This window comes from Hevea brasiliensis, chromosome 3 (assembly GCF_030052815.1).
Source record: "Hevea brasiliensis isolate MT/VB/25A 57/8 chromosome 3, ASM3005281v1, whole genome shotgun sequence".
Classification (NCBI taxonomy): Eukaryota; Viridiplantae; Streptophyta; class Magnoliopsida; order Malpighiales; family Euphorbiaceae; genus Hevea; species Hevea brasiliensis.
In genome coordinates, this window is record NC_079495.1 from 97,649,753 (window position 1) to 97,662,385 (window position 12,633).

General features: G+C 32.7%; 1 non-coding gene across 1 annotated transcript; it reads right to left on the minus strand.

Moving 5' to 3' along the window:
* Nucleotides 1-8,847: 8,847 nt before the first annotated feature.
* Nucleotides 8,848-8,955, minus strand: LOC131178887 (small nucleolar RNA R71). Its single transcript, XR_009147895.1, has one exon. It is a non-coding gene; the product is annotated as a small nucleolar RNA R71 (small nucleolar RNA).
* Nucleotides 8,956-12,633: the final 3,678 nt, after the last annotated feature.

Consider the following 12,633-nt stretch of genomic DNA (forward strand, 5'->3'; position numbering starts at 1 on the left):
AAGAAAAATTATTTGTAAACCCTGTCACTGTTAGAAATAAAGTTCATGAATGAGAAATTTCAGATGGTAGAAAAATACAATCTAAACATCCTTCTCTTAGGAAGGTAAAATTACAAAAAGAACCTCTTCCAAGAACAATCTCAGAATTACAAACATAAAGTGACTTCAAAGTTCCTGAATTCACTAACAATGATGAACCATTACAAAAAGAACTGGTAATTCAAATTTGAATACTAATTCTTCTAATTATTCAAACTCCAATCAGAAGTCCGAAGAAAATATGTCTTTACAAAAAGATAGATTAGTCACTAATTCATCCAATTCAGACTCTAAAATTGAATCTGAAGAAAATACAAAAAATGTCAACATGCTTTTAAAAAATCAAGAATTAGTCTTTAGATGTTTTAAAGCATTCTAAAGTTCAAAAAGAATTACAAAACCCTTCTATTCTACCTTTTGTGGAAAAACCCGCGTATGGTCTTACAACCATAATAGGTAGAAAGGAACCTCTAAAACAATCCAAAGCTCCAATCCAATGCCTCCAAAAGGAAATAAAAATCACTAAGAATGAGTTTAGACAACTTAGAGAAAAACAGGCACAGGAATCAAAAGCAATTCAGCTTTTGCTTTCAAAACCCCACGAGGAGTCTGAGAAAAATAAAGAAAATAGTTTGGAAACTCAAAAACCTCAAGAAGATTTTCTTTTTATCCTCAACCAGATTACCCTCAGAAAATATTTAATACAAATTATCATTGCTTTTTCAAAAGATTTCAAAATTAATACAATTGCCTTATTTGATACAAGAGCATATTTAAACTGTATTAAAGAAGGAATTGTTCCAAAGAAATTTCATGAAAAAACTACAAAAAAACTTTCAGCAGCAAATAATTCAAAAATGGCTATTAGCTATAAGACAGAAACTTCTATAGTTAATGGTGATTTTCTTTTCAAAACTTCATTTGTAATTGTCCAAGATATTCATCATAGTATAATCTTAGGGACTCATTTCATTAATTTAATAACTCCCTATAAGGTTAACGATGATAATATCTCTTTCAAAACTACAAAATAAACTCTTGTTTTTCCCTTTGTTACAAAACCAAAAACAAGAAATCTCAATATTATAAAAGCTTGTTCCATTTATAATAATGAGATTAATGTTTTAATAGAAGGAAAAAAGCAACATTTGCAGCATTTACAGCAAGATGTTTCTTTAAAAAGAATTGAAAACCAATTACAAAATGACTTGGTTAAAAAGAAAATTTCTGAGTTCAAAAATCAAATTGAAAAAGAAATTTATTCTGATTTACCAAATGCTTTCTGGAATCGAAAACAACATATGGTAGATTTGCCATATGAAAATGGTTTCGATGAAAATAAGATACCTACAAAAGCCAGACCTTTCCAAATGAATGTTGAACTGGAACAACAATGTCGTTCAGAAATTTTGGATTTAAAGAAAAAATGATTAATTACAGAATCTAGGTCTCTTTGGAGTTGTGCAGCTTTTTATGTAAACAAAAATTCAGAAATAGAAAGAGGCACTCATAGATTAGTAATTAATTACAAACCTTTGAATAAAGCTTTGAAATGGACTAGGTATCCAATTTCAAACAAAAAAAAATCTTTTACAAATTTGATATGAAATAAGGATTTTGGCAAATACAAATTGATCCAAAAGATAGATACAAAACCACATTCACAATTTTCTTTGGACAGTATGAGTGGAAAGTCATGCTTTTTGGCTTAAAAAATGCCCCATCAGAGTTTTAGAAAATTATGAATGAATCTTTAATCCATATTCAAAATTTTGCATAGTCTGTATAGAAGATGTTTTTGTGTTCTTAGAGTCAATTGAACAACACTTCAAACACTTAAGAACATTCTTATCTGTTACAAAACGAAATGGCATTGCCATTTCAAAATCAAATATTTCTCTTTTCCAAACTAGGGTTAGGTTTCTAGGCCATTACATATCCCAAAGAACCATTACTCCAATAGAGAGAAGTCTAGAATTTGCAAATAAATTTCCTGACAAAATCTTAGATAAAACCCAGCTACAGAGATTCTTAGGTAGCTTAAACTATGTCTTAGATTTTTGTCTAAATATTAACCGTCTAGCAAAACCCTAGCAAGATAGGTTAAAGAAAAACCATATTCCGCGGACAGATCATCACACTGAAGTGATCCGTCACATCAAACAACAGGTCCAAATCATTCATTGTCTTCATTTAGCGGATCCATTAGCCTCTTAGGTAGTCGAAACGGACGACTCAGAGTTAGGTTATGGAGGAATTTTAAAACAGTTTCAAAACGGAAAAGAACAAATAGTTCAATTCCATTCCGCACATTGGAATGATTGTCAAAAGAAGTACTCTACAATAAAAAAAAAATTTTTACAATTGTCATGTGCATATAAAAATTTTAAAGTGATTTATTAAACCAAAAATTTTTACTTGGAAATGATTGCAAATCAGCCAAAGAAGTTTGGCAAAAAAATGTTCAAAATCTTGCATCAAAATTGATTTTTGCATGATGGCAAGCAATTTTAAGTATTTTTTATTTCAAAATTAAATTTATAAAAGGAGATATAAATTTCATCACAGACTTTCTAATCAGAGAGTTTCTTCAAAATAGGCCAATGCCCAGAAAGAAAAATACCAAGGCTGAAGCCTCAGCCTCTACAAAACCAAACACTACAAAACTAGTCATCTCTTCTGCAAAGCCTATACAAACTTGGGTAGACATAGTCGAAGCGGAAGAAGAAGAAGATCATACAAAATATATTGAGTCTCAAGCTCTAGAGACTGACAGCCAGATTCAAAAATGGATAGAATCACTCTCTAGATTTCCTGAAATTCTTTAGGCCTTACAAAACATTACCCAGAAAGGTAAATCTACAAAACCCATTTCCAAAACCCTTGAGAAAGTATAATCTTCCTTCCAAAAAACTCTTTCTCAAAATATTTTTCAAGCAAATGAGATTTTACAAATCGATTTCCAAAATAGTCTTTTCCAACAGAATTCTTTTCAAATAATTGTCCCAAACAAAATTTAAAAAGAAGTCTTCACAATGGATTACAAAAACACATTTTTAAAATATTTTGATTATAGAGAATGAATTTTTACACCAAGACGCTTCCATAGCAATTTCAAAAGTTTTTCCAAAAGGATGGCATTACAAACCATGAGATCTTACAAAGACCCAATCCTACTGCCAGGCAATCGTTGAATTCACTGGCTCAATAAAATTCAAACATTTTTACTTAAAAGAAAACCATGCTGATCCGGCTTATTCAACTTGCCACATCTAAAACGTCCTTAATCCTTCTGATTGGGGGGCAAGAACTTACAAAACCAAAAATTTTCCCTTTATCATTCCAAAATAGGATTGACCATTGCCAACATTTCAACTACTGAAATTACCAACAAGCATGGTATAATACCTTTCTCATACAAAACCATAAGAATAGTCATTCATGGCTATTTTATTTTCAAAAAAGATTTGATCCTTCCAAAACTCCTACATGGTTTACTCACTGGTGGAAGTACTTTGGTGTAGTACCTAAAATTCTTACACCAGAAGTATTAAAGAGTTTAAGCCTCTTCAAAACCCGTTACAAACCCTCATCCAAAGAGAAAAGACTTCCGCCTCTTCTCTTGTTTTCTTCAAAATTCTTTTTACCCTGGGTTCTCATCTGGTTTTTTGAATTTCGATCCCAAGATGGACTGAATTTCATTGCCAGAAGATTCAAGGTAAAATGGTGGGACTCACTCAATGTCTCCAAAGCAATTACAAACCAAGGAATAAAAGAGTGGCTTAAGGGGAAAAATCTCTTGCCACAAAATCCAGTACAAAATCAATTATTTATTACCCAACGATCACATGTCATGGCTAGATTGGTGGGAGCTAAAAATGATGAAGAATATTTTGTAATAATGGAATAGTTATTGTAAAACAAAACCAATTTCTCTACAGCCGATTTTGATTTAGAACCCATAATCGATTTGAGAAATGATAATGAAGAAGGTTGTGGTACCTCTTCGCTGGTACAAAATCTCAAAAAAAAAAAAATTTAAGACTAGCAAAAGAAATTTAAGGCGGCAAAATTATCCATTTTACTTTTATATTCTGATCTTGTAATTATTTTTGCATTTTTACTTTTCTTTCTTTCAAAACCCGATGGGACACTGTTCACCTGTCACTATTTACTTTTACTGTTCACATGTGAAAACAACAGTGCTTGAACAGTTCTTTCCTATTGTTTTCATATGTGAACAGTAAAAGTAAACAGTGATAGGTGAACATTGTCCTGTCGGGTTTTGAAATAAAGAAAAAGTAAAAAAAAAAAAAACAAAAGCAGAAAAGCAAAGGAATAATACAAAAGTAGAAGTAAAAGCAAAAATAAAGGAAAAGAAAAAGGATGATCTGTTGCTGCCATAAATTTCTTTTTCCGGTCTTAAATTTTTTTTTTAAGTGGAGTGGAGCTGGGACCACCCCTTCATCCTTCTATCATGTTTTGTAGGTTATGCCATGTCTCCTCATCTTCACTCATTTCATCCTCTGACGAGACAAACGGTAAGTCATAATAGCTTTCATATTGAATCATGTATTTTTAATACTGTGTTTTAATATGAAAGGGTTTTGGACTTGGCAAATGATTATAGTGAATAAATATCCGACAATATATACCCGTATGAACTAGTATATACTCTGGATATCGGTATTTTTGCTAGTTATCGACGACTGTCTTTGCTCGTCATTTGTTGATTTGGACAAAATGATCTTCATGATTGCACAACCAATCTGGAAGATGATAGAGATAAAAAAGTTTTGTATCCAGGTAGAAGCAATGAATTGCTTGTTATAGCTCTCCATTCGCTAATACTTCTAGAGGTGTTGAAATGATTTGTACATTGACAGGTTTTTGGGAAAACAATAGTCTTTTGACTTCTTGCAGGACTCAATTTCCTAAAAATCTTGTCCCTTCATAATTAGATTTTGTAACTCGGACTCCATCTAACATTCCCCAATTGAATAGTTGTCTTGGGTCTAGATATCGGGTTCTAGATATCCAAGCTGCTTTGAAGCGAGGGATGCTGAGATCTAAGCTGTGTTCACAATCTGGATAGACGAGAGGAATTCTGTTAAGATGTTCCTGAGTGCAATGAAAATGAGGTTTTGAATAGAACTCCCCTTCCCATGACCATCCATTGTGATTCTGCTGATTATTTTTTGTAAAATTGAGACATTTTTGGAAAAAATTCAGCTGTTCTTTGGTTCTGAGCTGGATGATGTTTTGTAAGATCTTCTCGCGAATCTCTTAAGGAAGACCGTTGAGAACTTGTCACCTAAATTTCTTCGAAAGACAACGGGTTTGAAAATGTTCTAAGGACTTATTTGCACAAAGTGAAGTAAAAAGGACCTCACTATGGTGATAATTTTTCACATTGACCAGTGGGGCTAATGGTAATTTTACACTAGAATCCAGTGAGAATCCTAGGCCTTCAGTCCTTTGCTTTTGTAATTTTACACTAGAATCCAGTGGGAATCCGAAGCCTTCAAATTCTTGTTTTTGTAATTCAAGGTGATGATTCTGGTTAGAAGTGCATAGGTCTGATGAACTAATTCTGGATGTATGAGTTTTGTATAAAAGTTAGTTTTGTAAAAACTCAATGAATGATTGAGCTACCATGATATGATCCTCATGATATTTAATTCTACTAAGAAGGTTAGCCACATAATCATTAACTTCCTCGAATTCAATACAAAGTGCATTGAGAGTTGTTACTCCCAACCTTTTGTTTTGTATTAAAGTCCAAAGATTATCTAATAAACATTTGTGCTTTTTTGTGGGAACATTTGCAGTTCTGGCTACATTAATTCTGAATTTCTGGGCCGGAGTTTTTGAAAGGACTATCGATCCAAAGTGGACTAAATCACCATTGTTTGATGATTCTACCATCTGTAAAAACTCACAAGGGTTAGTTTGTAATAAGCATTTATCAAAAATTTGATTTTTGAAAACAAGCTGTTTTGTAAAGAAATATCCTTTTGTAAATACTATTTTGTTTCCTATGCCAAAACATTTATTTGATGATGAAAAATGGAATAAGTTTTGATAATATTCAAATTCTTTGTTTTGGGTTTTTCAACAAAAGGGAAAACAAGATTTTGATTCTTTATTCTAAAAGAGATACTATCATAGTTTACTTTGTGGGGAGTTATCAGATTAATGAATAGTGTCTCTAAAATAATACTATGACTAATATTTTCTATTAAAACAAGCGAGGTTTTCAAAAGAAGATTTGAATTGGCTACTGAGGCTACTGTTTTGTAATTGATTTTGATTTTGGAATTGTTTGCAGCTAAAAGTTTTACATTATTTTTTTTCTTGGAATTTCTTTGGAACAATACATTTGATACATGCATTTTGCATAGTCATTTATGTTAGATTTCATGGCCATTTCATTCAATTGTTAGTCACTTTTAGCCAATTTTATTAGTTATTTAGATAGTATTCCATAATTGTCAATTTTTGGGTTGATTTGTGATTTTGTTTTGTTTTGTAGGTAAAATGGTATTTTTGAGGGACTAAAAGGAAATTATGCCAATGAGAAGTGATTCCTATAGCCAAAGATATCAAAAATAAAGCTTGAAAGTTGAAGAATGCAAAGTGGCCAAAATGTGCATAACTTACTGCATAAGTTGTACAGTTTTGCATAGAGAGAAGAAGCAACTTTTCAAACCTGCCGAAACTTGCATAAGTTACTGCATGACTTATGCAAGTTCACGCCCTGCTTATGCAGCTTCACGGAAAACTGCATAACCTATGCAGTCTCGCACTATGCTTATGCAGCTTCACGGAAAGAGCCCCTAAACCTGCCAAAAACTGCATAAGCTACTGCATAACTTATGCAGTCTCACGCCTCACTTATGCAACATCCTGGGAAACACATAAAACCATCAAATTTGCTCAGAATCTGCATAGGAAGCTTGCACAACTTGTGCAAGTCTTCATAATGAGCTGGCAGAAGAATTTTTATACATGAATCCCTTCCTCAAATACACCATTTTTAGGGTTATTTGTCAGAAAGTATAAATAGTGCCCTTACCTCATTTTTGACAATAAGAAGAAAGAGAGGAAGACAGAGAGAGGGGCAGAAAAATAGAGTAGCAGCCGGCTTCCATTTTTGAGAGCAGAATCCAGCTTATTCTTCTCTTCTTCACTATTTTCTACGTTTTTCCTATCGGGTTTCTTTAGTTTTAGTTTATTTTCATGATTTATTTCCTCTTTTACTTAGAATTTCTTGTGTTAAACATGGATTGTGAGTAGTTTTCTTTGATTCTGGAGTAAGGGATGTAATAGTTTAATTATTTTTGTGGATTTGAACTGGGTTAGTCGTAATTTAATGAAATTTATGAGGTTTAATCCATTTCTTGTGTGTTTATTCACATGCTTAATGAAGGGCCTCATTAAGTTATGTTTTTAATCCTTGGTTGAAGCACCAAAATGAGAAAACCAAGTAATAGTTAATCAAGAAATTGGGCTAAATTAACTTAGATTTAGAGATAGACTAAGGGTTAAGAGGGTTTTAATAGACTGATTAAAGAACCTAGTGGGTCTTGGTTAATTTTAACTTCACGAAAGTAGAATTAAGTTAATTAAGACACTATTTATCTCACTCGAAAGAGGTTTCAAAGGATTTTAGAATTAATCTCCTTTAAACCCATAAATTTCATAGATTGGACTAGCTAGGAAAATCCCAAATTGACTTAAATATGAACCTTTAACTCCAGAATCGTCTTTTATCAATTATTACTTGAAATTTTACTTTTAAGTGTTTAGTTTAATCTCATTTTATTAATTTTCATTATTAATATTATCAATTTCTTTATTTTATGAATTATTAAATAGTCATTGTTTGAATTTAGTTTTACGTTTTCATACCTTATGCTTCAAATTTTCAAATTTATTTTTTTTATTTGATTAAAATATAATTTCAACATAGTTTATTTTACATAAAAAATTCAATTGAAAACACAACTCTCTGTGGGAACGATATCTTTTTCTATACTACTTGAACGACCCGTGCACTTGCGGTTGGGTTACATCAAGTTTTTAGCACCGTTGCCGGGGAGTTGTTTGTTTAAGATTGAATTCTTTATTATTTTAGTTGTTTATAGTTTTTATTTTTATTATCTTTTCATTTTGTGTTTGTTTTTTTAGGTAGTTTTTAATCTTTTATGATAAGAGCCAAAAGCATAAGTGACATATCTCGTATATAATCCTGAAATTGAGAAGTTTTGTAGAGCCAACAAGAAAGAAACCAGAAGAAGAAAAGAAGCCTTGAGAGCAACTGAAATTAAAGCAGAAATGACTGATGAGAGAATTAGAATTGGTGGTGGTAATGCTGAAAATAATCAAAACAATGAAAATGTAGCTCATGGTGAAGAAGTTGTAAATGCTAATGTGCCTAGGGGAAATATGATGGATCATGCATTCTTTCGTTTTGATGATTTGAGAGAGAGTATAGCAAGACCAAGAATTGATGCAAATAGCTACAAGATGAATTTTGGAGTACTACAAATGATTCAAAATTCCTAATTTGGGGGACATCCTTCAGACAATCCTCATACTCATCTTAAGAAGTTTGCTATGATTTGTGATATGCAAAAAACAACCTAGAGTGTCTGATGATGCAGCAAGGCTAAAATTGTTTCCATTCTTTTTGAAAGATAGAGCATTGGATTGGCTTGATTCTTTACCTCACAACTCAATTACAAATTGGGAGCAGCTCACTGATGCATTTCTTGCTCAATACTTTCCACCTGGAAAAACTTAAGAGTTGAGGAATCAAATGATTGCTTTTAGACCAAGAGAAGATGAGACTCTTTATGAGTCATGGATGAGATGGAAGGAGTTGGAGAAACAATGTCCACATCATGCCATTCCTAAATGGATGATAAACCATAATTTTTACACAAATGTCACTCCTGCTATTAGAGGAATCATTGATGCTCAAACTGGAGGGTAATTCATCATTAAGCATGAAGATGAAGCTTATGAGTTGTTAGAGAAAATAGCAAAAAACACTCATCTGTGGAGTAGTCCAAGAGGGTTAACTCCAACTCAAAAAGGCAAGTTGCTGGAATGTATGAGCTTGATCTATTCAACAAGATCAATGCCAAATTTGATGCACTCACTAATGTCCTTACTAAGAAAATGAAGGATTTAAGTATGCTAGTCAGTTCATTATCATGTTCTAGAAGTTCTCAAAAAGTTGCTTATACAGAAGAAACAATGAGTTGTGGAGTAAATTTTCCTTCATATGCTTGGAGGAATCACCCAATTTTTCATGGGGGAATCAACAAAATCAAGCTTCAACTCAGAACTTTCCACCACAACAACAAGGGCATCAATACCAACAGCCTAGGCAACCACCACTTGTTTTTCAACAAAGGAATGCAAATCCTGCACCTCTATCAAAACAACAAGAACAAGGTTCTACAACCGAAGCTTTGTTACAACAAATTCTTACCAATCAAATTAAGCATGATGAGGAGATGAGAGAGATAAAAGCAAGGCTGGAACAGATGCAAATATACAATAGGATGCTAGAAAATCAAATTGCACAACAAGCAAGCTCCTCAGGTACCAAATCAATAGGAAGACTTCCTAGTCAGATAAAAAATCCAAGGGAGCAATGTCATGCCATCACACTGAAGAGTGGTAAAATAGTGCATAATGAGAAGAGTGAAAAAGTTAAGAAGAGAGAAAATGAGGAAGATGTTGAGGGAGATGAAAAATAAGAGAGTGAAAAAGAGAGTGCAAGAAAAGGTAAAGAGGAGGTTGAAGAGAAAGAAGAAAAATACGTACCTCTAGAGCCTTACAAGCCACCGCTTCCCTTTCCACAGAGATTTCAAAAAGCCAAGCTTGATAAGCAATTTGAAAAGTTCTTAGAGGTTTTGAAGAAGCTATATATAAATGTGCCTTTTATTGATGCTCTTTCCCAAATGCCTTCTTATGCTAAGTTTTTGAAAGAAATTCTCTCAAATAAGAGGAGACTTGAAGACTATGAAACTGTAGCCTTAACTGAGGAATGCAGTGCTATCCTCCAAAGGAAACTTCCTCCAAAGCTCAAGAATCCAGTGAGTTTTTTAATTCCATGCCACATTGAGGAATCATGTTCTACAAAAGCTTTATGTGATTTAGGGGCTAGTGTAAGCCTTATGCCTCTCTCCATATATGAAAAGCTCAACATGGGAAATCTTAAGCCAATCCACATTTCTCTTCAGTTAGCAGACAGATCAATTAAGTATCCAGAAGGGATCTTAGAGAATGTACCAGTGAAGGTCGAAAAATTCTACATCCTAGTTGACTTTGTCATTTTGGACATGGAAGAGGATTCTCATATGCTAATCATTTTGGGGAGGCCTTTTGTGGCTATAGCTAGTGCTTTGATTGATGTGAAAGATGAAAAACTTACTCTTAGAGTTGGAGAGGATGAATTAGTTTTCAACATTGGCAATGCAAAGAAAAAGCAACATGAAGATGTAGACTCTTATTTGAGAATTGATATAGTTGAAGAGTTAGTGGAAAAACACTTTAGAAAGAGTTATCCGAAGGCTTCTCTTGTCCTATGGCACTAATCTTTCAAGTTGAGCAAGTGGAGAAAAGTGAAGTCAAACAACCATCTCTCAAAGAAAAAGATGCACCAAAGGTTGTCAAGAAAGAAATGGTTGGATTTTTAGACAAAGCAATAAAAATCTTCTCATGTGATGGAAAGAAAATGAAGTATAGATTCATTGAAGCACCTATTGGAAATAGAGGCAATAAATTCCAATTCCAGCCACCATGAAACATGATAAGGGTCAAGCTAAGGACTATAAATTAGCGCTCTTGGGAAGCACCCCAAGTTTCTTTATTCTATTTTTATTAAGTTTATTCTATTTGCATTATTTTTGTTTTGTTTTAAAAATCTCTTAAATTCAATTTTGACATTGTTGAATTTTTCCTTTTGTAGATGCATTTGAAGGACTAGAGGCTATTGCACTGTTGGGAAGTTATTCTTACTTGATATTTTGATTGTCTACTTCCCCAAAACTGATTTGTTTTAGTTGCCTTTGTTGCAGATTCTTTTGGCTTGTACAAAGAAGTTTTTGTATGCTGATTCTACAGCATATGCTATCAACTATTTCTTATTGGTTGAGGTTGGGTGTATTATCTTCATATATCTATGTCTTTAAGGTTGATATTATGGTAAGTGGTTCATTTTTGTGGTTGTGAGCTCAATTGGGTTATGTCATTCAATTTTATGGTGCTGCATTTGATTGGAAAAACTGAACATGCATGATTTGCTTTTGTGGATAAATGCAACTTTTTGATTGTAATGTAGTGGTGTGCTCACATGCTTTTGTGCAGAAATTTTTGCTATCATGAACTTGAATGTGCAACTAATTTGGATTTGCATGTGTTGATGAATTTTTTATTCTAACTTTTAATGATTCATGCAATTTTTATGGCTAAAAATTCTCATTTTTTTTAATGAAGTTTAAACATTAAAAGTCATTTTCCCTTACAATTTCTAAATTTGCAAAGTGATTTTATCAACTTTTGTTTCTGCCGAATTGTGCATAGGCAAACTGTACAACTTGTGCAGTTTTTATACTTCGTTTTTGTCCTGTTTTTCATTTCTGTCGAAACCTGCACAACTTAGTGCATAACTTATGCAGTTTCGCATCACTCAACTTTCTGTTATTTCAATTTTGCCGAAACTTGCATAAGTACTTGCATAAGGACCTGCATAACTTGTGCACCATCACCTCCATCCCAGCCACCACCTCAACAGCAGCACCCCCATCTAGTTCAGCAGCAAACTCTTTAGACAAGGGCAAAGCCATAAAAATAGATTGATTCTTGATCTATTCTTGTTTAGCTTCTACTAGTTTCCCTTTATATACAGTATTTACATTTTTATAGTTGCTGGAACAATTTAACTTGCTTTGATTTAGTTTGCTGAACAAATTGAATGGATAGTAACTTTGGCTTTTCACTGTTGCTTTATGATTGTGAGCTCCAATTGTGCATACTAGTGTATATTCCTTCTTGACCCACAATTCTTTTCATTTTTTCTATTATATAATTCTGCTACAATTTTTAGTCCACTGCACAACTTGTGCAGTTATTTATGCAACTCATTTCAAGGTTTTGTATGCTGCAAATTTGTGCAGTCTGCTTATGCACTTATTTACAAAACACTCTTACTGCATAATTTATGCAATTTGCTTATGCAACATGCATTATGCATTTTAAGCTGTTAAATCACTGTCCTGTGCCAGGTAACCTTTCACCTTTGCTTTTCATTTCACTAATACCTGGTTATTCATTTTTAACTTGAATTTCACTATGCACTACCTTAGATATTGAGGACAATTTCCAATTTTGAGTTTGGGGGTATGCATTAATATTTAAATTTTGATTTTTGCAAAAAGTTTTCACATTTTAATATAGGAAATAATACAAAAAAAAAATATTTCATTACATTTCATTAGCATACATATACATTGTAAATAGATTGCATACATTATATTGCACATATATACATGTATTACACATTACCTAGGAATC